The following is a 27,776-nucleotide window of genomic DNA, read 5'->3' as shown; positions in this document are numbered from 1 at the left end:
TCCTACTCCCCTGATCCCAGGTCCTTCCTCTCTCCTCTTCACGCTGCTTGGTCCATTTTAGGTGGTTTCTTCTGTCACGTTCGCTTAAGGAGGAGGACCAATGCGCAGCGTTGAATGCGTACATATTATTTATTAAACAGATCACCCGATCAAAACAACGAACGAAACGTGAAGTCCTTCGATACACACAAACCAAAAGGAACAAGAAACCACAACACAAAGTGAAAAAACCGATAGTTAAATATGGCTCCCAATCAGAGACAACCAGCTGACACTCGTTGCCTCTGATTGGGAGTCACTCAGGCCAACCTAGATATACAAAACATAGACTTACACACCCTGGCTCAACATAACATAGTCCCCAGAGCCAGGGCGTGACACTGTTTGATCTGAGATTCATCAGAGAGAACAGGAATTTGCATTTTGTATGAAAAGTGGTAATTCTATATGAGTGTCCCGCATAGTTGTGTTTCTTAAGGCCTACAACAACAAGCCCACTGACTTTATCAAAGCTGACAGGCTAAATAATAATGAGTGGTTCACAGTGAATGCAGTTACATAACAAACAGATTTAACTCTAACACGCAGTGAAGCTCAACATTTGATTAGGTTATTTTTGTTCATGCCTAAATGCTGGACAAGCTTCACCACTGTTAAAATTCTCACATTAGTACAGGAAAAAATATTAAACGTAGTGGATGTCAAGGCTGAGGTGTATGATGTGTGGAAGTCAGGCGCAGGACACCGAAGCTTAGTCCAACAAAGTTTACTGTGAAAAACCACCAGGCAAGGATACAGTAAACGGCCTCAACAAAACAGAGGCGAGCAATACGCAAACTATGCATATAACAAATAAACAAATAAACAGATACAAAAACACGCAGCACTACCGACAGGCGAAAAACAACACACAATCTAACCAATGCAAAACAGGGAACTTATAGGACACGTAATCAGACACAAACGGACACAGGTGTAAAAGACAGACCAAAGCAATCACACCAATAAACATTCAACGGTGGCAGCTAGTACTCCGGGGACGGCGAACGCCGAAGCCTGCCCGAACTAGGAGGAGGAGCAGTCTCGGCAGAATCCGTGACAGTACCCCCCCCTTGATGCGCGGCTCCAGCCGTGCGCCGACCCCGGCGTCGGGGACGGCCAGGAGGACGCGGATCCGGGCGCGTGGGATGCCCACGGTGGAACTCAGTCAGGAGGGACGGATCTAGGATGTCCCTCCTAGGCACCCAGCACCGTTCCTCCAGACCGTACCCCTCCCACTCCACGAGATACTGGAGACCACTCATCCGGCGCCTCGAGTCCAAGATGGTCCGGACCCTGTACGCCGGGGCCCCCTCGATGTCCAAAGGGGGCGGAGGGGTCTCTCCTATCTCATCTTCTTGGAGTGGGCCAGCTACCACCGGCCTGAGAAGAGACACATGGAACGAGGGGTTAATATTCTTGTACTCAATAGGCAGTTGTAACCTGTAACACACCTTGTTCAATCTTCTCAGGACTTTAAAGGGCCCCACAAACCGCCGACCCAGCTTCCGGCAAGGCAGGCGGAGGGGCAGGTTTCGAGTCGAGAGCCAGACTCGATCTCCCGGTGCGTACACCGGTCCCTCACTGCGGTGGCGATCGGCGCTCGCCTTTTGTTGACGGATGGCCCGCTGCAGATGGACATGGGCAGCGTCCCACGTCTCCTCCGAGCGCCGAATCCACTCGTCCACCGCAGGGGCCTCGATCTGGCTCTCGTGCCATGGTGCCAGGACCGGCTGATACCCTAAAACACACTGGAAAGGTGTTAAATTGGTAGAGGAGTGGCGGAGAGAGTTCTGGGCCATCTCTGCCCAGGGGATATACCTAGACCACTCCTCCGGCCGGTCCCGGCAATAGGACCTCAGAAACCTACCCACATCCTGGTTGACTCGTTCAACCTGCCCATTGCTCTCTGGGTGGTACCCCGAGGTAAGGCTTACCGAGACCCCCAAGCGTTCCATGAATGCCCCCCAAACTCTGGAGGTGAACTGGGGACCTCGGTCAGACACAATATCCTCGGGGACCCCATAGTGCTGGAACACGTGGGTAAATAGGGCCTCAGCGGTCTGTAGGGCAGTAGGGAGACCCGGCATTGGGAGGAGACGACAGGCCTTGGAAAACCGATCCACAACGACCAAAATGGTGGTATTCCCCTGGGAGGGGGGTAGGTCGGTCACAAAATCCACCGAGAGGTGGGACCATGGTCGTTGTGGAACGGGCAGGGGATGTAACTTACCCCTGGGCAAATGTCTAGGCGCCTTACACTGGGCGCACACCGAGCAGGAGGAGACATAAACCCTCACATCCCTAGCTAACGTTGGCCACAAGTATTTCACGCTAAGGCAGTGCACTGTCCGGCCAATACCTGGATGTCCAGAGGAGGGTGATGTATGAGCCCAATAAATCAGACGATCACGAACCTCGAGCGGAACGTACGTCCGCCCCACAGGACACTCGGGGGGAGTAGGGTCGGTACGCAGTGCCCGCTCGATTTCCGCATCGACCTCCCACACCACCGGAGCCACCAGACAAGACTCCGGCAGTATGGAAGTAGGCTCAATGGACCTCTCCTCTGTGTCATACCGCCGGGACAGGGCGTCTGCCTTACCGTTCTGGGACCCTGGGATGTATGTGATCTTAAAAACAAACCGGGTCAGGAACATGTTCCACCTAGCCTGACGAGGGTTCAATCTCCTAGCTGCCCGGATGTACTCCAGGTTACGGTGATCAGTCAGAATGAGGAAAGGGTGTTGAGCCCCCTCAAGCCAATGCCTCCACACCTTTAGGGCCTGGACTACAGCTAACAGCTCCCTGTCCCCAACGTCATAATTACGCTCCGCCGAGCTGAGCTTCTTGGAGTAGAACGCACAGGGGCGGAGCTTAGGTGGCGTGCCGGACCGTTGCGACAGGACTGCCCCAATGCCGGCCTCGGACGCGTCTACCTCTACTTGGAATGGTAAAGAGGGATCCGGATGCGCCAGCACCGGGGCCGAGGTGAACAGGTTCTTCAGTTTGACAAATGCCCTGTCCGCCTCAGCTGACCACTGCAAACGAACCGGACCCCCCTTTAGCAGGGACGTAATGGGAGCTGCAACCTGTCCAAAGCCCCGGATAAACCTCCGGTAGTAATTAGCAAAACCCAAGAACTGCTGCACTTCTTTTACAGTGGTTGGAGTTTGCCAATTACGCACGGCCGACACACGGTCTACCTCTATCTCCACACCAGACGCGGACAACCGATAACCCAAAAAGGAGACGGACTCCTGGAAGAACAGGCATTTCTCTGCCTTGACATACAGTGGGGAAAAAAAGTATTTAGTCAGCCACCAATTGTGCAAGTTCTCCCACTTAAAAAGATGAGAGAGGCCTGTCATTTTCATCATAGGTACACGTCAACTATGACAGACAAATTGAGAAAAAAAATTCTAGAAAATCACATTGTAGGATTTTTAATGAATTTATTTGCAAATTATGGTGGAAAATAAGTATTTGACCACCTACAAACAAGCAAGATTTCTGGCTCTCACAGACCTGTAACTTCTTCTTTAAGAGGCTCCTCTGTCCTCTACTCGTTACCTGTATTAATGGCACCTGTTTGAACTTGTTATCAGTATAAAAGACACCTGTCCACAACCTCAAACAGTCACACTCCAAACTCCACTATGGTCAAGACCAAAGAGCTGTCAAAGGACACCAGAAACAAAATTGTAGACCTGCACCAGGCTGGGAAGACTGAATCTGCAATAGGTAAGCAGCTTGGTTTGAAGAAATCAACTGTGGGAGCAATTATTAGGAAATGGAAGACATACAAGACCACTAATAATCTCCCTCGATCTGGGGCTCCACGCAAGATCTCACCCCGTGGGGTCAAAATGATCACAAGAACGGTGAGCAAAAATCCCAGAACCACACGGGGGGACCTAGTGAATGACCTGCAGAGAGCTGGGACCAAAGTAACAAAGCCTACCATCAGTAACACACTACTCCGCCAGGGATTCAAATCCTGCATTGCCAGACGTGTCCCCCTGCTTAAGCCAGTACATGTCCAGGCCTGTCTGAAGTTTGCTAGAGTGCATTTGGATGATCCAGAAGAGGATTGGGAGAATGTCATATGGTCAGATGAAACCAAAATATAACTTTTTGGTAAAAACTCAACTCATCGTGTTTGGAGGACAAAGAATGCTGAGTTGCATCCAAAGAACACCATACCTACTGTGAAGCATGGGGGTGGAAACTTCATGCTTTGGGGCTGTTTTTCTGCAAAGGGACCAGGACGACTGATTCGTGTAAAGGAAATAATGAATGGGGCCATGTATCGTGAGATTTTGAGTGAAAACCTCCTTCCATCAGCAAGGGCACTGAAGATGAAACGTGGCTGGGTCTTTCAGCATGACAATGATCCCAAACACTCCTCCCGGGCAACGAAGGAGTGGCTTCGTAAGAAGCATTTCAAGGTCCTGGAGTGGCCTAGCCAGTCTCCAGATCTCAACCCCATAGAAAATCTTTGGAGGGAGTTGAAAGTCCGTGTTGCCCAGCAACAGCCCCAAAACATCACTGCTCTAGAGGAGATCTGCATGGAGGAATGGGCCAAAATACCAGCAACAGTGTGTGAAAACCTTGTGAAGACTTACAGAAAACGTTTGACCTGTGTCATTGCCAACAAGGGGTATATAACAAAGTATTGAGAAACTTTTATTATTGACCAAATACTTATTTTCCACCATAATTTGCAAATAAATTCATAAAAAATCCTACAATGTGATTTTCTGGATTATTTTTTCTCAATTTGTCTGTCATAGTTGACGTGTACCTATGATGAAAATTACAGGCCTCTCTCATCTTTTTAAGTGGGAGAACTTGCACAGTTGTTGGCTGACTAAAAACTTTTTTTCCCCACTGTACAAGTCATGCTCCAACAGTCTTCTCAACACTCGGCGCACCAGGGCTACATGCTCGGCTCGTGTAGAAGAGTACACTAGGATGTCGTCGATGTATACTACCACACCCTGCCCATGCATGTCCCGGAAAATCTCGTCAACAAAGGATTGGAAGACTGAAGGAGCATTCATTAACCCGTATGGCATGACGAGATACTCGTAATGACCCGAGGTGGTGCTAAATGCTGTCTTCCATTCATCCCCCTCCCTAATGCGCACCAGATTGTACGCGCTCCTGAGATCCAACTTTGTGAAGAACCGCGCTCCGCGTAATGATTCTGTCATAGTCGCAATCAGTGGAAGAGGGTAACTGTACTTAACCGTGATCTGATTGAGACTACGGTAGTCAATACACGGGCGCAAACCCCCGTCCTTCTTCTTCACAAAGAAGAAACTAGAGGAAACCGGGGAAGTGGAGGACCGTATGTATCCCTGTGCCAAGGACTCGGCTATGTAAGTCTCCGTAGCCGCTGTCTCCTCTTGAGACAGGGGATACACACGGCTCCGCGGAAGTGCCGCTCCTGTTTGGAGATCTATCGCACAATCCCCCTGTCTATGAGGTGGTAGCCGTGTTGCCCTCGTTTTGCTGAACACAAGTGCTAAATCCTCATACTCAGGGGGAATGCGCATTGCGGGCACTTGGTTCGGACTCTCTACCGAGGTCGCCCCTAAGGAAACACCTAGACATCTCCCTCCACACTGGGCAGACCACTCCATAAGAGCCCTCTGTTGCCACGCAATGGTAGGATCATGGGCGCTTAACCAGGGAAGCCCCAGCACCACGGGATACGCAGGAGAGTCAATCAGATAAAACTGAATGATCTCCTCATGACCCCCCTGCGTCATCATCTTAAGTGGTGCTGTGACTTCTCTGATCAGCCCCGACCCCAACGGCCGGCTGTCTAGGGCGTGAACAGGAAAGGGGGCTTCTACCGGCCGAAGGGGAATTCCTAACCTATAACAAAATGCACGATCAACAAAATTCCCAGCTGCGCCTGAATCTACTAGCGCCTTATGCTGGGAATGAGGTGCCACCTGTGGAAATCTCACAGGTATACTCATGTGACCAACAGAGAGCTCTGGGTAAGTGGGGCGCCTACTCACCTGAAATGACTCCCCAGTGCGTGACATGTTGTCCCCTCTCCCAGGAGACCCTCCCCAGCACCTGGCCGCAGTGTGTCCTCCATGGCCACAGTTGGTGCAGGGGATGGCCCCCCTCGGGTTCTCTCTCCTCCTCTCTCTAGCGCCAGCACCCCCGAGCTCCATGGGAATCGGCTCGGAGGTGCTGGAGGGTGGAATGGACGACCCCCACTCGGGACGTCCGCGGGTAGCCAGCAGGGTGTCGAGACGGATGGAGATGTCCACCAACTGGTCGAAGGATAGGTTGGTGTCCCTGCAGGCCAGCTCACGACGAACGTCCTCTCGTAGGCTACACCGGTAATGGTCGATGAGGGCCCTCTCATTCCACCCCGCATCCGCCGCTAGAGTCCGAAACTCCAGGGCGAACTCCTGTGCGCTCCTCTTCCCCTGTCGGAGGTGGAACAGACGCTCCCCCGCCGCCTTCCCCTCAGGTGGGTGATCGAAGACAGCCCTGAAGCGGCGGGAGAACTCCGCGTAGGTGATGGTAGCGGCGTCTATTCCCCTTCATTCGGCATTGGCCCACTCCAACGCCTTGCCGGATAGACAGGAGATGAGGGCGGAGACGCTCTCGTATCCCGAGGGCGCTGGGTGTATGGTAGCCAGGTAGAGTTCCACCTGCAGGAGGAACCCCTGACACCCGGCTGCAGAACCGTCATATGCCCTCGGGAGCGAGAGCCGTATGCCACTGGGTTCCGGTGCTGAGAGAGGAGGACTGGCCGTTGGTGATGGGATGGTGTGAGAAGGCGTGGGCACCTCTCCAGTAACCAACCGGCGCAGAGTGTTGGACACCTCGTTCATGGTGGCCCCAAGTTGCCGGATCATGGTGTCTTGGTCGCTGATCCGATCCTCCAGCGACTTGGGTGCCGCCACTGCTCCTGCTGACTCCATAGTGGTGTGTTGTTCTGTCAAGGCTGAGGTGTATGATGTGTGGAAGTCAGGCGCAGGACACCGAAGCTTAGTCCAACAAAGTTTACTGTGAAAAACCACCAGGCAAGGATACAGTAAACGGCCTCAACAAAACAGAGGCGAGCAATACGCAAACTATGCGTATAACAAATAAACAGATACAAAAACACGCAGCACTACGGACAGGCGAAAAACAACACACAATCTAACCAATGCAAAACAGGGAACTTATAGGACACGTAATCAGACACAAACGGACACAGGTGTAAAAGACAGACCAAAGCAATCACACCAAGAAACATTCAACGGTGGCAGCTAGTACTCCGGGGACGGCGAACGCCGAAGCCTGCCCGAACTAGGAGGAGGAGCAGTCTCGGCAGAATCCGTGACAGTGGAAATTAAAAACACGTAAAACAGACAGTCACACTATCTTTGTAAGATACCTTGCTACTCATTAAATACATTTATAAACTGACGATTAATCTGACTATTTGCCATTTGTTTAAAATGAAACTGCAGTGCACCATTCAATATTTGTATCCCTTTCACTCCCTTCCCTCATCGCTGTTCACTCCCTCTCACAACTTCTCTTTCTCTTTCCTCCCTATCTCCGTTTACCATCCCCCTCTCTACGCTCTCCCTCTGATGAAACCCTCAGGTGATTATAGTGGGTAGTGGGGTTTGGAGCCTCTTGCTACACCAGCTGTTCCAGAGCTTCACAACTGCTCCTGCCACCCAGTTAGCGCACAATGCACATTTATTTTGGCGTGTTTATTTCTCAGCCTGCTGTCCCAGCCTCAGAAGATACTGGGGGGCATTTCTGCTCTGGTATGTGTGTGTAAATTAGTAATTCAATTTCTCCTTGTATTTATACAATTGTCAGTTATGTAATTAGTATGACAGTAGTATGGGCTGTCCTGCTCACTTGATGGGTGGCCTAGACTACTTCAGATAATATTCTCTTTTAGGGGCTTATTTGAGTACCTCAGTGGGTCGGTGACGCTATTTCATTTGCTTTTACGGTACTGAAATAATAGTAGAGGGGGACTTATTTCAATGTTGTCAAATTAAGAAACAATACAGTTTATATGGCCCAGACGAGAACACAAAACGCTACTAAAGAGTTATCATAAAAGAGAAGGGAAACAGAAAATATAGGACTTAGAGGCAAGAGAGTAACAGTGCCCCCAGCTGGTTATAACAGGAAAAACACTGGAGTGAAGAAATGTAAATGAACATCACATGCCAAAACAAATCTGGTTCAATTTAGCTAGTGTTAGAAATAGCGTAATTCAAATCTGGTATTGGAATAAGAGAAAACATAATCAAGAGATATTCAATCCAAGCTACATTTATTATATGCAAAATGTATGTATGATAAGTATGAAGGTTCGTATACGGGCTCACTGAAATACCACGCAGGGCAGATAGAGAACTGATCCATTGTTACAGGCTCTTCTTTAAATACCATGACAGTGATAGTTCCCGCTCCTTGCTGGGCCTATCAGGGTAGAGGCTGAGTGTGGTTTAGACTTACTCAGCCTATCGTTGGCGCACAGGCTGGTCCCAGCCTCTTGGCGCTTCACTGTTGCAGACTGTTGCCAGGCATAAGTTGTTATCATCACAACTTGTCCAGAGAGTCGGCACTTTTTGCAGTACACGTCCTTGAGCGCGGTTTAACAAAGAGGCAGTGTTTGTGTATGTGAGACACAAGTTCTTATCTCCCCCTACTCCCTAACAGCTCCTCACATGAATCACAGCTTGTTATGTTAAACAGTCTATATCAGTACAGCACAAACCTATTATGTTTAATCATTCATGTATTCTTTCTAAGCTAGGCATCACATCTAGTTATAAGAAAATAGATCCCCACAATCCCCCTTTTCACACCCACTGGGTGTGAACCCAAAATAAGAGAACCCAAAATAAGAAATTTCAGGGAAATTTAGGATTCCCACTATTGACACCCTCTAGGGTGTCACTCATTAAAATACAATACAAACAAAAATAATCACACTTTTATTAATAGGCAATAATGATAATAAAAAGGCCTTCAGTCCTTCCATCTACACCCAACTTGTACTAGGTTGGCTACCAGCCACCCAGGAACTTCAAACCTTCACATAAGGAAAGACAAACATTCACAATGGTTAACTTGATTAATAAAGCATATAACACAGGATTAATAGAACATAAAACACAAAGATTAATACATTTTGGCCCCCTTTAGACACCCTCTAGGGTGTCACTCCACCACCTCACCAATAGCAAACCAAGGGTCATCCTTTGTCAACCCCATCTCAGTGTCTGCATCCCCTTCTTGAGCCCCATGGAGGGGCATCATACCAGCCGTATGCACGACATCTGTAACATACTTTCTCAGACAAGGAATTACACAGGCAGTACAGCACATTAATATTAGAAACACAACTACTAGGGTCAGAAATCCAGTAACCACCAATGATGCGAACTTAAAAATTATATAGACACCACCCCTTTCTGCCTGATCTAGAGCCAACCTCTTTTTACTAAGTCATAGGAGTGAGATGGCGGATAATTGTTCAAAAGATCCCTTCCGTTGCACCCCTAGTCCAGCCAATAAATCGTTGTTGGTCGTAATAGATATAATTAATCCAATTCACAATTTTGTTTATTGTCACCCACCAAAAGAACGTGGTAGCAAACCCTTCCCCTAGTAGCTCGGTATCCATCCGATACCCCCCTTGGTATCCCAATCGCATCCATCTAAATAGGGCTATTCTCCTTCTTGTTAAAACTCCTCCTACATCTGTTTAATCCTTGGTTCCTGGTGACTAATTCTAACTAGCTGAATCAGTAGAACCAGGGCGCATGTGTCTAGCCACCCCTTTGGAATTCTCTGCCTTACACTGCCTTTACTGGCACACGCCCACCACACATCGGTTACAGGGGCTGTAAGGTTCAGAATTCTCTCCTGTGCTTCCGAACTTAAGTCTGTCACATTACTACTATCTCCAATTGATAATTGGTGATGTCTTTATTTCTCTTTACCCCCCATCTGGATGTTCAGTCCCCCTCGGTCTCATATCCCCACCCCCAAGTGTATTTAAACACTTGAGTCTAGGAACAATCCGCCGTGGGGACCGAACACGAATATAATAGGATTTTATCATCCCAATTTGCTTATTGACATGTACCCCACCCATTGGCTACGTCCCCAACCCTTATTTTGAATCTGACAGTCTGCCCTTCTCTGACTCCCATTTTGTAGGCCACTCGTCCTTGACGGTCAGTATGTCGGGTCGCTTCTCTTCTCTTTTACTTCTTAACAATGGTAAGGGCATAGCATAATTGGTGGTGGATCTTGACATATCAAGACCATTACCGGGACTGATGCAACCCAAGTTATCCATATTCCCAAAAACCGCCAACCCTCTCCTGTCCTCAGTCTTTCTGTTTGGTACTACCCCATACTCACACCTCTATAAACACCCCACAGTGATGAAAGGTTGGGGTAGGGGATCTTCGTTAACAGAGTTTACCCCCAGACCCTATTGGTACCAGTTCTTCTCTTTAACTCTGTGTGTGTTCAACGGTGTTGGTATGTGGGCCTACCTTTTTGCAGTGGGTAACGTTGACCCAAGTGGCTCTCTCAGGACTGGATGCTCACCAGTCACCTGGTTAGATAGAGTGGGTCACCTTCTCCTTTAGTTCACCTGTGGGGCACAAAACCTCTGACATACGGGTGTGGTTAATAAACTATCTTCACACATGTTCAGCTCTGAATTTATATTTCTGACTGCATGTATCTAAAAAATTTTTTTTTAAAGTATTTTGTCCTCTCCTTCGTATATATGTATTATTTTATCCTACCATCCCCCTTTTGACACATGTTCTGCTCATGTGGCAATATTACCACCTACCTAAACAATCACTTAGGTAATATTGGTAATTTATCATCCAATTGCCATCCCTTATTTTTATTTTTTTTAGACTGTCCCTTGCTTCTTTATTGCTCCTATCTTCCTGATCTCATTACTAAATAAATGATCTAGGTAATAGCTGTTTCGCATTAGATTGTGCCTTCCTCTGATTACTGCAGCTCATTGCATTAATTTAGTTTCAAATACCAACTTGTTGTTTATTAAAGCATACTAAAAATGAAATTTAAATGACAACATTTGATAATACCTCAATTTACTTCTATCCCGTAAAAGTAATCCAAGATTAGTACAATTGACTAGCAACAGGTATCCCTCATTCAGGGAAAGCTCTCTCTCTCTCTTCTGTTATTTTATGGTTCAAATCATATATATTATTACCAAATTATAATCTTCTTCACACTTTTCACAGTATTATAAATTACCCTCAACTTAGTAAAATAAACTATCTTAAAGTCCTCCTCTCATGCCTTTAGAATTTACCAGTGTGGATGATTAATTTACACCAGAAAGTTAAAACAGAGTTCAGAGGCAATTGAAATTATTCAACGAACTGTTCCATCCCATAGTATACCAAACATTACCATTATTCTAAATATTTCTTAAATGTTACTTATCCCAAGTGTTCATTAAGTCCTCATGACATTCATTCTCATAAGAAATCATATATACCCCAAACTCAGCCAAAACCGAAAAACTCCATAAAATTCACTGTGCATGCTCCTCCAAGACCTATCACCCTTGACCTGCTGAAACCCCCCCAAAATTGAAACAACAAGGCTTTATAAACATCATACTAGGTGTGTTGTTTTTTGTTTGAAAAACCCAATTTGAAAAAACAACAACCACAAATAGCCAGGCCCCACTTAAATACTGCCTAACTTCACTACTGCTCCCCCTAGCCCTGGGCAACATTCCAATGAGATAAGCTAATTCTCTTTCTCCTGGTTATAATTTTTGTTAACCTTCAATTACCATCAGTAATCTAAAGATGGTAGTACACACAAAACATGATACAGATATCCCCAGTCCTAACCCATCAATAATTGTTTGTATCAATCTAATTCCTCATAATTAATCCATAAAACCACTAAAAATTCCTCGAGTATACAATGATTATTTAATTGATTACCCTAAATCTGCTACATGTGATCTCATCTCAAATGATCCATTATCAATTATTTGATCAACCCCCTAGGAAAATCTGTCTCATCTTCTATTGTTCCTGTCCCCCCTGTAAATGTAATTTTTCATTTTTTAGCCAATACAATCACGGTTACATCAAAAGTAATGCAATGTCTATATTAGGGTGTAAGGTAAATTATTCCTGTTTTCTTTTTTCAGCTAAACGTTTTATATCCCTCAGTTAATGGTATTTTCTCCCTAATATATCTTCATACTCTTCTTCTTTCCCTAAATGAGATTTAATCCCTTGCCTTTCCTCTACTATCCTTCTATCATTACTGGATCAATGATAATAACTGTAATAACTATTCATAATAATTGTAATAACTATTTCACATTAAATTGTACCTTTTTCTGATAATGTTATAATTGTAGCCTATTGCATTACTATAGTTTAAAATATAAGTTTGTTTATTTAACAAATCCAGAACCCACCACAGGCTGGCGCTATTCCCCAGCACAACAGCCAAAACCACTTGCACCCCCTTGTCCCCGTAACGAAAATAAATTATCGTTCTAGAATTTACCAACTATTTGTATACACCACTGGTGTTAAGCAACCTATTGAATAAAGTAATAACAATTAGAATTTATCAAAGCACTGCCTTCCAGTCAAGTATCTAGACCTCTACTTGAAATCCCACAGCTCATTCTAACTCGCTTGACTGTCTCTATTTTATTATTATTTTTCTCCCGCTAACCAGAACCATAAATTACTCTCCTTTGTCCTCAACTCAATTTTCACAGCTCTATCGCCATTTCAGTTCGCTATTCAATTTCTTTAACTGTTCTCTCTGATTAGGCCCTAATTAATAAAACAAATACTTGCTATCGTTGATAAGCATACATTTAATGATATTCCTAACATTTGAACTATCTCTCACCCCTCCCCTTGCTCCTTTCTATCCAACGAGGAAGGGGCGGGGACCTAGTAACATATTTTCATAGTCCTTTCTAGAATACTTCTACTTAAGCTATCTAATTCAACCTTTCACATTTCTCAATCCATGTAATAATCTAGGTCTATAGCCCCAATGCAAAAGCTTTACCCACTGTCCCTACCTGTGTTCGAACCCGGGACCCTTAGATACATTGCCAGTCACCCCACACATTCCGCGATGCTTTCAAAGCACGCCAAACAACCACTTCCATGTCGCACAACCAGCCACGTCATCACTCCCGACTGGCCAGCCCTTTCATCTCAAACACTAAATCCCCTAGTAGCAAAAATAAAACACACTCTCAAACAGCGTTCTGCATTTACCTCTATCATCGGGTTAAAAAACTAACGTAACAACATTAACCATCCTCTATTGCTGTAGTAACGTCATGTTTGGTTCAGTTTATTTAATACGGAGTGTCCATAATACTTATCTATTCTCAGTAATTTAACTCTCACTTCATTCAGCAACACAACTCTCTCCCCGCACCTATTCCGGTTGAATAAGTGAGTCTTTCTATTTAACCCCAACCATGCTACAAATCTTCCATTCAACATCAACAAACCAAATACTCAGTAGTATCCGGTCACTACCCAAACCAGCCGTTGAATTCACTCATACACACAGACCCCACCCCATGCCACCGAAATGCCCAACAAAACATAATAGTTCAATGGAGCCCCCTACTGGCTCTCCACTATTTATACATTACTTCCATAACCACACCAGTCATGGTCCGATCACCCATCAAACCCCATCACATTATCAAACAACGGTACAACCTTAAACTCATATTCTCTACTTTCTCACCCATTACGTACGTCTACGTTCGGGCGAGCAAGCCCATACGTATATATCGTCAGAAACCCACAGGCACCTCTCAAACAATCGCCCCGTGGTGTTCCCAGCCAACTCCCAATCGACACAAATCCCCCCCTAGTCCTTCCTGACTCTCCAAAAGCCACACTCTCGCTGTCTCCAGCCCCTCCCTCCTTTTGTTTCAAGGGTGGACTTCAGTACTTTCAGCACTCGTTCCGCCTCTGTGTGTCCTGCCATTTTAATGTACACGACGCTTCCTTCTTTTTATTTCTATTCGAAAAGTTTTAAAATTTTAGGTTCAAGTTTCTATTTCTCACTTTTAATACGTTTTATTTTAATTTCTCTACCTTAGTATATATATTCCCAATTATCATAACACAAATTATACGGTTTAAACAACCACAAACCCAATAGTTATTCACAAATTATACAGTTTGGACAGCCACAGACGTCTTTAATTCCTAATTAGTTTTCTATCAAGGTATACAGGTTTATTAATTTTAGTAACCCGCATTCACTCTTTTATTTCGTCTGCAAACACTTTTTTATTACACTGGGATCATTCGCACTCTCATGCATACGACAACACCCTATACTCTAAAGTGTCCCTCTGATCCTAGCCGTACCTAGCCTTTGCTGATACGTGTCAATAGCGTCACCCCTTTCTTAAAGAATTTTAAGTGCCTCCTATGAACCTAGTCATATCTAGTCTGAACTGATATGTGCCATAGCGTCGCACTGCCTATCTATTTTAAGTACCTCCTATGAACCTTAGTCATAGCGTCGCACTGTCTAACTATTTAAAGTACCTCCTATGAACCTCAGTCATAGCGTCGCACTGTCTAACTATTTAAAGTACCTCCTATGAACCTCAGTCATAGCGTCGCACTGTCTAACTATTTAAAGTACCTCCTATGAACCTTAGTCATAGCGTCGCACTGTCTAATCCTACAATTCCCATGGGTTTAACCATCACAATTATCAAACATTTGCATAGTATATTATGAAATTTAAGTTGTATAATGTACACGTTATGTTGGTATAATAGGGTTCACTTACATCAAACAGGTGCTTCACAAAATTATTTTGGATAAAGCCAATGTGCAGAACTTTAGTTATATAACAATAGGTGTCTGCTTACCTGTTTTTAGAAGCCCGGGCACTTTGTGAAACACACCGTTCGACGACAGCGATGTCCAATGGGCTGGATGAATTCCAGCGAAGTTCCGCTACCAGATCACGTCGGGGTCACCAATTGTTAGAAATAGCGTAATTCAAATCTGGTATTGGAATAAGAGAAAACATAATCAAGAGATATTCAATCCAAGCTACATTTATTATATGCAAAATGTATGTATGATAAGTATGAAGGTTCGTATACGGGCTCACTGAAATACCACGCAGGGCAGACAGAGAACTGATCCATTGTTACAGGCTCTTCTTTAAATACCATGACAGTGATAGTTCCCGCTCCTTGCTGGGCCTATCAGGGTAGAGGCTGAGTGTGGTTTAGACTTACTCAGCCTATCGTTGGCACACAGGCTGGTCCCAGCCCCTTGGCGCTTCACTGTTGCAGACTGTTGCCAGGCATAAGTTGTTATCATCACAACTTGTCCAGAGAGTCGGCACTTTTTGCAGTACACGTCCTTGAGCGCGGTTTAACAAAGAGGCAGTGTTTGTGTATGTGAGACACAAGTTCTTATCTCCCCTTACTCCCTAACAGCTCCTCACATGAATCACAGCTTGTTATGTTAAACAGTCTATATCAGTACAGCACAAACCTATTATGTTTAATCATTCATGTATTCTTTCTAAGCTAGGCATCACATCTAGTTATAAGAAAATAGATCCCCACACTAGCTACTGTAGTCAATCAATGAACTGCCTCAAACTTTGGATTTCATAATAAAATAGTTTGTATTTGTTTAAGGGGTTGAGCCACTTTAAACTTTTTAGTTGGCTCTGGCATGCTCTAGCACTCACACACAATTTCAGGATAACAAAACATGACACATGATCTGTTAAAGTTGACAGGATTTCCTGTAGCTACTTTAGCGATTTAAATGTTTTATGGTTACAAACAAAACTGTAGCATAAAAACGTTGAAACGTCACGCATGTCACCCGATTAGACTACAACCACACAATGTAGCTAAATTGTTAGCTATCACTTTGCTCGAGACAGGTTGCTCCACTCTCGTGCCATGCTGGTGCCAAATACACGGGTAATGTCGAGGTTATTCTCGCGCCATCACTAGCTAGCTAGCTTTTAAACTGGGCACCGCCTTCAAAACAGACTTATTTTGGACTTAAACGTGTGAGTATCCAATTATTATTGTAAAAGAAGGGTACAATTATTTAGAAATGTTACATTTTCTCAATCTAGCTAGTATTCGGGACAAATGTAAACGAAGGTAGCAAGCCAGGTCAGAGGTTAGCTCCAGCTTGTTGTCAACAACGCCTTCGAGAAAGAGGCACGTTTTCAGACCATCAGCTACAGTAACGTTAGCTAGATAATGCTTCTTAAACAAATATTTTGCAAGTGAATTGTGCCTTATCCCATATAAAATTAACAAAATCTATTGTTTTATCAAACAAATACCGCAGCTAAATCAACAGAGAGGACCAGATAGACCACCAAGGCGTTCACCATGATGTTCTACACTCAGCTCTTCACATCCAAGCGCGGACCTCTGACCAAAATTTGGTTAGCGGCTCATTGGGAGCGCAAAATTACCAAAGTTCATGTGTTTGAATGCAATTTGGAGAGCACTATCAAACACATAATCTCCCCACAGGTACACTTTGTTCTGTCTTCCAAAATATACGAACAAGGGGATGAAATGTATTTGCCTGTGACTGAGTTAGCTCACCATGTTGTTAGATACTGTACTTAACTTAGCTCACCATGTCCTTTTATTCCATTATCCAATGAATACCTTGCCTTTCAGGTTTCGTCTTCATGGCCATAGCTATGTGTCTCAAAATATGTACAATTGTTTCTGATACAGCTCTTCACATACCTGTAGCCACACAATGAGCACGTCATATATAATATATGATATAGGCTGACTTAGGCCTGCCTCTCTCTGTCTGTTTTCCTGTCTCTGCTTGTGTGCAACTATCTCAAGACAAAGATCGGCTTGCGGACTTTTGGCCACCTACTCCTGGGAGTAGTGAGGATATACTTCAGAAAAGCCAAATATCTGCTTGCTGACTGCAATGACGCTGTTGTCAAAATTAAAGTGGCCTTCAGACCAGGTTAGCCAAGCATCCTTTTTGTGTTGTCAATGTCAACATTTCAGGGTTCACCCCAGGATTTTTTAACAAGGTGCTGCAATCTAGAGCATAAAATACCATATTAGGGTCTGGTGCCTGGCCTTAAATGATAACAAATATTTTTTACATAGTGCTTCAGCCAGTCCACAAGGTGGCGCGCAGCCCTCTTTACGTGCTTTGGGTAGAACCCTGCATTTTAATGACAGTAACTCCATGTAATTCTGATAATTGGAAACATAATTCAGTTGAAGTCTTGTATAAAATTATACATTTATTTCTGTCACCATTAGGACAGACTGACATGCCTGTTGATGGACTTGAGGCCACACCAAGCCATCACGTTGATGGAGGATTTCACTGACTTCGATTCCCAGCTACCAGACACAAAGTACTTTTGTTTTTCTTTCTCTCTCCTCATTTAACTCGCTCACATTCAAAACCAAAATATATGCTCCCAATAGGCCCTACCCCATTAAGGCTAGTGTCAGTGTTTCAATAGATCATGGGGGTGTGGATGCTTAACATAACAGTATTTGTGATGTTTATATCGAAAAGTAATTTGTTATTTTCTCCTCTCTCTGACCCTAGTGCCATAGGTGTTGTGGACCATTTTTCACTGAATCAGTGCCGAACAGAGGACATCACCCTCAAAGAGGATTTTGGAAATAGCTTTCTCACATTTGAGGACTTTGGTAAGGGTTAAGGTTGCTACTCCACAGTGCCTACCTGTGTCTCTCTCAATGTTATTTTCCTTCTCACCATAGCCCACCTTTCTCTCCTTCACTCACATTGCTGTCAGTAACTTACTCTGTCTAATATTTGTAGGTGATGAGACCCATTCTCAGCAAGGGGGCATGTTAGATTTGAGTTTCCTAAGCCTGGCCCAGCACGGCGAAGCTTTTGGCGATGAGGTCAAAGGCATCGACATCCTGGGTAACGTCCCGACCTGGGTTAACAGGAGCAGATTCACTTCAAGATAACATATCTGTTGCACATCTGAACACATCAAGAATGTTTCAAAGGCAAACCTATGCAATGTCTCAAACCCCTTTCCAAATCCTAAATAGACTTCATGGCCAGTTCCAGTGAGAATGCTTTTTTGATTGACCTTTTCCCAGCCGAACCACAAAATGTAATGCTGGAGATTGCTCCCATGAACGTTAACCAAGAAGGTAATTTTTTGTGTTTATTTTGGTAGTCTTTTAGGAAACTTTTTACTCTGTCTAAATATTCAGTGTAACTGTAGACATTGGTATGAAGGTGTCTACATCTGTATGAGACCACAGTTCTACCAAAGACAGTACAGTATGAAGATAGGCAGAAACTGCTTCTCCAATAGATATCCCAGATAGCACTTGTAGACGATGTCATGGCGACGTTGGCTAGCTAAGCTCATGCGCAGAAACACGTCACCGGGTCTTACAGTCGTCTCTCGCCGAACTGCGCATGTGCAGGCCGTCAAATCCAAGGCACTCCTTCGATATAAAGTTGTTTTTGACAAAAATGAAAACGTGTCAGTTTGCCACTTTAACTACTTAAGACATTGGCTCAAATCTAGGTTGTGGCTTTAGATTTCGAGGAAAATTAACAACTAAGGAATTATTTTTCACTTCTCTCATTGACTTCATTTTTCACTTCTCTCATTGACTTCTCAAACCCCAGCCTGGTCTGCTTGGTCTGTTTTGCAAGCGTTCCCGGAAGTGTTCCCGGAAGTCTCGCAATGTTGCGCCTCTGGGTTTAGAATCTCTGTGGTTATATTTTGTGCAAGCATTGAAGCACCCTCTCTAGCAGCAAGAGGCAATGCATAACATAAAATTATCATTTCATTATTAATGTGCTAATTCCACTTTGCTGTAAACTTTGCAGGGAGTAAATTTGATTTTTCCGGTGCTGAAACTTTTCCCAAAATTGGGTGCTTTGTCATTATTACATTATATTCATCCATTGTATGCTGTCCATGTCTACTTTGTTATCACAATAGTAGACTGAGACAGCATGCCCTTCATTCCACAACCCAGACATTGCAGGTCGTCCAGACTCTCCTATTACATCTGTACCTGTGGAGGAGAACCGCCTTGTCCTGAATGAGACGACTCTGTTGTTCAATGAGGAGGAGGGCTTCGACGAGGGCTTCGCTCTGGAGCCTGTCGCTGTGACCCGTAAATATTTACCTGCCTAACAAGCAACATCTTGACACCACAACAAGGCCATTCTCCTAAGCACACTTACTGTCCCTCAAAACAATTATCTAACTGGACACAACCTCCATCATACATCAATCAATCAATCAATCAATTTTATTTTATATAGCCCTTCGTACATCAGCTAATATCTCGAAGTACTGTACAGAAACCCAGCCTAAAACCCCAAACAGCTAGTAATGCAGGTGTAGAAGCACGGTGGCTAGGAAAAACTCCCTAGAAAGGCCAAAACCTAGGAAGAAACCTAGAGAGGAACCAGGCTATGAGGGGTGGCCAGTCCTCTTCTGGCTGTGCCGGGTGGAGATTATAACAGAACCATGCTAAGATGTTCAAAAATGTTCATAAGTGACAAGCATGGTCAAATAATAATCAGGAATAAATCTCAGTTGGCTTTTCATAGCCGATCATTAAGAGTTGAAAACAGCAGGTCTGGGACAGGTAGGGGTTCCATAACCGCAGGCAGAACAGTTGAAACTGGAATAGCAGCAAGGCCAGGCGGACTGGGGACAGCAAGGAGTCACCACGGCCGGTAGTCCCGACGTATGGTCCTAGGGCTCAGGTCTCTCAGTTGGCTTTTCATAGCCGATCATTAAGAGTTGAAAACAGCAGGTCTGGGACAGGTAGGGGTTTCGTAACCGCAGGCAGAACAGTTGAAACTGGAATAGCAGCAAGGCCAGGCGGACTGGGGACAGCAAGGTGTCAGCATGCCCGGTAGTCCTGACGTATGGTCCTAGGGCTCAGGTTCTCAGAGAGAAAGAGAGAACGAGAGAATTAGAGAGAGCATACTTAAATTCACACAGGACACTGGATAAGACAGGAGAAGTACTCCAGGTATAACCAACTAACCCCAGCCCCCCGACACATAAACTACTGCAGCATAAATACTGGAGGCTGAGACAGGAGCGGTCCGGAGACACTGTGGCCCCATCCGAAGAAACCCCCGGACAGGGCCAAACAGGAAGGATATAACCCCACCCACTCTGCCAAAGCACAGCCCCCGCACCACTAGAGGGATATCCTCAACCACCAACTTACAATCCTGAGACAAGGCCGAGTATAGCCCACAGAGGTCTCCACCACAGCACAAACCAAGGGGGGGCGCCAACCCAGACAGGAAGATCACGTCAGTAACTCAACCCACTCAAGTGACGCACCCCTCCTAGGGACGGCATGAAAGAGCACCAGCAAGCCAGTGACTCAGCCCCTGTAACAGGGTTAGAGGCAGAGAACCCCAGTGGAGAGAGGGGAACCGGCCTGGCAGAGACAGCAAGGGCTGTTCGTTGCTCCAGAGCCTTTCCGTTCACCTTCACACTCCTGGGCCAGACTACACTCAATCATAAGACCTACTGAAGAGATAAGTCTTCAGTAAAGACTTAAAGGTTGAGACCGAGTCTGCGTCTCTCACATGGGTAGGCAAACTGTTCCATAAAAATGGAGATCTATAGGAGAAAGCCCTGCCTCCCGCTGTTTGCTTAGAAATTCTAGGGACAATTAGGAGGCCTGCGTCTTGTGACCGTAGCGTACGTATTGGTATGTACGGCAGGACCAACTCGGAAAGATAGGTAGGAGCAAGCCCATGTAACGCTTTATAGGTTAACAGTAAAACCTTGAAATCAGCCCTTGCCTTAACAGGAAGCCAGTGTAGGGAAGCTAGCACTGGAGTAATATGATCAAATTTCTTGGTTCTAGTCAGGATTCTAGCAGCCGTATTTAGCACTAACTGAAGTTTATTTAGTGCTTTATCCGGGTAGCCGGAAAGTAGAGCATTGCAGTAGTCTAACCTAGAAGTAACAAATGCATGGATTAATTTTTCTGCATCATTTTTGGACAGAAAATTTCTGATTTTTGCAATGTTACGTAGATGGAAAAAAGCTGTCCTTGAAACAGTCTTGATATGTTCGTCAAAAGAGAGATCAGGGTCAAGAGTAACGCCGAGGTCCTTCACAGTTTTATTTGAGACGACTTTACAACCATCAAGATGAATTGTCAGATTTAACAGAAGATCTCTTTGTTTCTTGGGACCTAGAACAAGCATCTCTGTTTTGTCCGAGTTTAAAAGTAGAAAGTTTTCAGCCATCCACTTCCTTATGTCTGAAACACAGGCTTCTAGCGAGGGCAATTTTGGGGCTTCACCATGTTTCATTGAAATGTACAGCTGTGTGTCATCCGCATAGCAGTGAAAGTTAACATTATGTTTTCGAATAACATCCCCAAGAGGTAAAATATATAGTGAAAACAATAGTGGTCCTAAAACGGAACCTTGAGGAACACCGAAATGTACAGTTGATTTGTCGGAGGACAGACCATTCACAGAGACAAACTGATATCTTTCCGACAGGTAAGATCTAAACCAGGCCAGAACTTGTCCGTGTAGACCAATTTGGGTTTCCAGTCTCTCCAAAAGAATGTGGTGATCGATGGTGTCAAAGGCAGCACTAAGGTCTAGTAGCACGAGGACAGATGCAGAGCCTCGGTCTGACGCCATTAAAAGGTCATTTACCACCTTCACAAGTGCAGTCTCAGTGCTATGATGGGGTCTAAAACCAGACTGAAGCATTTCGTATACATTGTTTGTCTTCAGAAAGGCAGTGAGTTGCTGCGCAACAGCTTTTTCTAAAATTTTTGAGAGGAATGGAAGATTCGATATAGGCCGATAGTTTTTTATATTTTCCGGGTCAAGGTTTGGCTTTTTCAAGAGAGGCTTTATCACTGCCACTTTTAGTGAGTTTGGTACACATCCGGTGGATAGAGAGCTGTTTATTATGTTCAACATAGGAGGGCCAAGCACAGGAAGCAGCTCCTTCAGCAGTTTAGTAGGAATAGGATCCAGTATGCAGCTTGAAGGTTTAGAGGCCATGATTATTTTCATCATTGTGTCAAGAGATATAGTACTAAAACACTTAAGTGTCTCTCCCGATCCCAGGCCCTCGCAGAGCTGTGCAGATCCAGGACAGCTAAGCCCTGGAGGAATACGCAGATTCAAAGAGGAGTCCGTAATTTGCTTTCTAATGGTCATGATCTTTTCCTCAAAGAAGTTCATGAATTTATTACTGCTGAAGTGAAAGCCATCCTCTCTTGGGGAATGCTGCTTTTTAGTTAGCTTTGCAACAGTATCAAAAAGAAATTTTGGATTGTTCTTATTTTCCTCGATTAAGTTGGAAAAGTAGGATGATCGAGCAGCAGTGAGGGCTCTTCGGTACTGCACGGTACTGTCTTTCCAAGCTAGTCGGAAGACTTCCAGTTTGGTGTGGCGCCATTTCCGTTCCAATTTCCTGGAAGCTTGCTTCAAAGCTCGGGTATTTTCTGTATACCAGGGAGCTAGTTTCTTATGACAAATGTTTTTCGTTTTTAGGGGTGCAACTGCATCTAGGGTATTGCGCAAGGTTAAATTGAGTTCCTCAGTTAAGTGGTTAACTGATTTTTGTCCTCTGACGTCCTTGGGTAGGCAGAAGGAGTCTGGAAGGGCATCAAGGAATTTTTGTGTTGTCTGAGAATTTATAGCACGACTTTTGATGCTCCTTGGTTGGGGTCTGAGCAGATTATTTGTTGCGATTGCAAACGTAATAAAATGGTGGTCCGATAGTCCAGGATTTTGTGGAAAAACATTAAGATCTACAACATTTATTCCATGGGACAAAACTAGGTCCAGAGTATGACTGTGGCAGTGAGTAGGTCCAGAGACATGTTGGACAAAACCCACTGAGTCGATGATGGCTCCGAAAGACTTTTGGAGTGGGTCTGTGGACTTCTCCATGTGAATATTAAAATCACCAAAAATTAGAATATGATCTGCTATGACTACAAGGTCTGATAGGAATTCAGGAAACTCAGAGAGGAATGCTGTATATGGCCCAGGAGGCCTGTAAACAGTAGCTATAAAAAGTGATTGAGTAGGCTGCATAGATTTCATGACTAGAAGCTCAAAAGACGAAAACGCCATTTTTTTTTGTGTAAATTGAAATTTGCTATCGTAAATGTTAGCAACACCTCCGCCTTTGCGGGATGCACGGGGAATATGGTCACTAGTGTAACCAGGAGGTGAGGCCTCATTTAACACAGCAAATTCATCAGGCTTAAGCCATGTTTCAGTCAGGCCAATCACATCAAGATTATGATCAGTGATTAGTTCATTGACTATGACTGCCTTTGAAGTGAGGGATCTAACATTAAGTAACCCTATTTTGAGATGTGAGGTATCACGATCTCTTTCAATAATGGCAGGAATGGAGGAGGTCTTTATCCTAATAAGATTGCTAGGGCGAACACCATCATGTTTAGTTTTGCCCAACCTAGGTCGAGGCACAGACACAGTCTCAATGGGTATGGCTGAGCTGACTACACTGACTGTGCTATTGGCAGACTCCACTAAGCTGGCAGGTTGGCTAACAGCCTGCTGCCTGGCCTGCACCCTATTTCACTGTGGGGCTAGAGGAGTTAGAGCCCTATCTATGTTGGTAGATAAGATGAGAGCACCCCTCCAGCTAGGATGGAGTCCGTCACTCCTTAGCAGGTCAGGCTTGGTCCTGTTTGTGGGTGAGTCCCAGAAAGAGGGCCAATTATCTACAAATTCTATCTTTTGGGAGGGGCAGAAAACAGTTTTCAACCAGCGATTGAGTGCTGAGACTCTGCTGTAGAGCTCGTCACTCCCCCTAACTGGGAGGGGGCCAGAGACAATTACTCGATGCCGACACATCTTTCTAGCTGATTTACACGCTGAAGCTATGTTGCACTTGGTGACCTCTGACTGTTTCATCCTAACATCGTTGGTGCCGACGTGGATAACAATATCTCTATACTCTCTACACTCGCCAGTTTTAGCTTTAGCCAGCACCATCTTTAGATTAGCCTTAACGTCGGTAGCCCTGCCCCCTGGTAAACAGTGTATGATCGCTGGGTGATTCGTTTTAAGTCTAATACTGCGGGTAATGGAGTCGCCAATGACTAGGGTTTTCAATTTGTCAGAGCTAATGGTGGGAGCCTTCGGCGTCTCAGACCCCGTAACGGGAGGAGTAGAGACAAGAGAAGACTCAGACTCAGACTCCGACTCGCTACATAATGGGGAAAACCGGTTGAAAGTTTCTGTCGGCTGAATGAGCGACACCGGTTGAGCATTCCAACGGTATTTCCCTCCAGAAGCCATGAGAAAGTTGTCCGGCTGCGGGGACTGTGCGGGGGGATTTATACTAACGTTACTATCTGTACTTACTGGTGGCACAGACGCTGTTTCTTCCTTTCCTACACTGAAATTACCCTTGCCTAACGATTGCGTCTGAAGCTGGGCTTGTAGCACAGCTATTCTCGCCGTAAGGCGATCGTTCTCCTGTATATTATGAGTACAGCGACTGCAATTAGAAGACATCATGTTAATGTTACTACTTAGCTTCGGCTGTTGAAGATGTTGACGAACCATGTCCAGATAAAGCGTCCGGAGTGAAAAAGTTGAATGAGGGAAAAAAGTTGCGATGGAAAAAAGGAAAATAAAGTAAAGTTGGCAGCAAAAACGCACAGGAAAATGACTCTTCTGTCTCGGGATAAAACGTCCGGGGTGAAAAAGTTTAACGAAAAAAGATGAGTGAGGACAAAACTAAAAAGTTGGTAAATTTGTTGAACACAGAGATTGATTAAACGTTTATTAAAAGTAAAACGTGAATAGTTTGGCAGGTAGCCAAGTAGCAACAAACAGCACAGCAGCACGGAGACAATGCGGAGCGAGACGGAAGCCATAAGTAACACACAACCTTCTTACTTATTATCTGTGGTGGAAACTCAAAGTGTGAAAAGCACAGGTAAGGTAAGCCATTGGAGTTAAACCTTTTGTTTGTCCTCCGCCTCCTTAGCGACCTTAGAGAGGAAGAAGGGGAAGAGGAGAAGGAGACTGGTGGTGGACCAGGCCAAGGAGCTGTCCAACCAGGCCATCAGGGAGCAGCTCACTGACTATTCAGATCTCACTGCCCCATTGGACATAGCCCCACCCACCCAACAAATCATGCAATGGAAAGAGAGTGGAGGGGTGGACAGGCTCTTCAGTCACCTCTGTGCCCCTGTCATTCATCCACACCTTCAACAGGTAAGCAGGGTGTGAAATCAACATTGTCCCATCAGTCAAATGTAGGTTGACACATTTACCTTTAATGTTTATCAAATCAAATTGTATTGAATGGAATTAAGAAATATATAAATATTAGGACGAGCAATGTCGGATTCCGGAGTATAAATATACATACTGTATGTGATGGGATGTATAGACAAGACGGACAGTATATGGATAGAATATGTAGTATATCTTATAAAGTGGCCGGTGTTCCATGACTACATAAGTAGGGCAGCAGCCTCTAAGGTGCATGGTAGAGTAACCCGGTGGTAGCCGGTTAGTGACAGTGAATAAAGTTCAGGGCAGGGTACTGGGCGAAGGCCGGCTAGTGGTGACTATTTAACAGTCTGATGGCCTTGAGGTAGAAGCTGTTTTTCAGTCTCTCAGTCCCAGCCTTGATGCACCTGTACTGACCTCGCCTTCTGGATGGTAGTGGGGTGAACAGTCTGTGGCTCGGGTGGCTGAGGTCCATGATGATCTTCTTGGCCTTCCTATCTCATCTGTTACACTAAAAAGTACAGGTTTAGAATGTTGTTCCACCTAAGTCAAGCCTACAATATATAAATATTGGATTCCACACTTAAGTGAGGAAATTGAGTTCACATCTGTAACCAGTGATGTATAGCAGCAGTGCATTTTGATTCAACAACTGCCCCCATTCTGCCTCTGCAGCTCTATTCCAGGGATGTGTTTCGGGGGAAAACAGATGGGGTGGGCATTGAAGATGACCGTGAAGAGATGAGAGACATGAGGGTAGGAGGTCATATTCACAGAGAGCAACACCATGTTATAGAAATGATTGTCTGAGAATACGAGTCATTACATTGCATGAATTTGGGAGAATTGAATTCCCCATTACCTTTGAACTGTTATGTTTCCTATTTTGGTGTATTAATTTTGTGTGTGTCTGTACAGTGGACACTGATGTGAGCGACCTGCCCAGTGAGCTCAGTGTCCTGCATGAGACTATGGGTCCTGAGAAAATGGGACACGATGTGGAGCTCACTGCTCTGCACCACCATGGGAATGACAACCCACCTGAGGACATCTGGGACACAGTACATGTAAAGAGCTCAACATGAACACAAAATATGCTTTTTTCACCATTAAAAAGTGTTTATATAACCTTTATTCAACCAGGTTATCTCATTGTCTATACATTTGTCTGACAACATTCCCTGTTCCTCCTTTCTCTTTTTCTTGTCTCTCAGGATGAGAGGAGATTTGAGGTTTCTCACCCTGAGCTTCCTTCTGAGGATTCCATGCATGTTCATCCTTCTGTAATGGAGAGGGAATCTCCATCGAATGTGACACGGAACACACAGGTGCTTTCACATGCATTGAATATACACACAGAAATACATACACACAAGCTTACACACAGAAAAGCACAAACGGTCATCATGAGTGTGGTGTGATGTACGGTACACTCTGTAATGTGTTGTTATCCCAAACTACAGGCTATGGTGGACAGCCAGGATGACTTTGAGGAGAGGAGGATGACCACCCGAGCACAGAAACTACTAAACGCTCTCAAAGTAAGAACCCAGTACCCCTATGCAGCAGGGCATCCATTCTTATCCTTTGTCAGCTTGCTAGCTTGATTACAATCAGACCCAGAAATCTGCAGAGTCACAGATGATAGGGATTTAAAAGATTAAAAGGCTAGAGCAGGATTGGGCAGGATTAGGGGACAGTCGGTGGAAATTAAATTGCTGCATTGTGCAATTGTGTGTTGTGTTAAAACAAACGGATGGGATTTTCCCTGCTTTCCTGACATTTATCCTTCATATAATAAATCAGAAACGGGGCTATAAACAAAATTCTGATTGTTCTATGTTGTCCTGATGACTTCCCTAAACAGATTCAGAGCTGCAGCAGCAACGCCATGTTCAGTCTGCAGATGTTGTGTGAGAGGAACAGTCGCTCCCAGGCCTCAGCCACCTTCTTTTGCCTCCTGGTGCTGAAGAAACAGCAGGCCCTGGACCTGCACCAGAGCGAGCCTTACGCTGACATTATAGCCACACCTGGACTCAGGTTCTAAGAGGCGTAGAGGAGGACTCGTAGTGGAGGAAGAGGAGGAGGTTTTGATATGAAGACGCCTGCTAATTGTGCCTTGTTCATAGACTCAATGTTATCTGTCAACAACTGCACAAAACTCTAGCGGTCTAGATAGCCTCGTCATACATGGACCTTAGGAGGGTAGCATCTCAGAGGATGGACACTAATTAAGAACTGATTACACCAATAAATATCCTTTTGATAATTTACCAAACTGGGTTGTGATATACAGCACTTACCAGCACTAATGAGATAGTTATG

General features: G+C 44.9%; 1 pseudogene across 1 annotated transcript; it reads left to right on the top strand.

Annotated features, from left to right (window-relative positions):
* The first annotated feature begins 16,534 nt into the window (after window positions 1-16,534).
* LOC311147439 (double-strand-break repair protein rad21 homolog) lies at window positions 16,535-27,498 on the top strand (annotated as a pseudogene). Its single transcript has 13 exons — window positions 16,535-16,681; window positions 17,015-17,144; window positions 17,453-17,550; window positions 17,751-17,854; window positions 17,988-18,095; window positions 18,230-18,334; window positions 19,190-19,321; window positions 25,201-25,430; window positions 26,127-26,207; window positions 26,370-26,518; window positions 26,666-26,779; window positions 26,915-26,992; window positions 27,319-27,498. The product of its transcript is annotated as a double-strand-break repair protein rad21 homolog (transcript).
* Window positions 27,499-27,776: the final 278 nt, after the last annotated feature.

The sequence above is a fragment of the Coregonus lavaretus genome (assembly GCF_964263955.1).
Source record: "Coregonus lavaretus genome assembly, chromosome: 20".
Classification (NCBI taxonomy): Eukaryota; Metazoa; Chordata; class Actinopteri; order Salmoniformes; family Salmonidae; genus Coregonus; species Coregonus lavaretus.
This window is presented reverse-complemented; position numbering and strand designations above follow the sequence as displayed.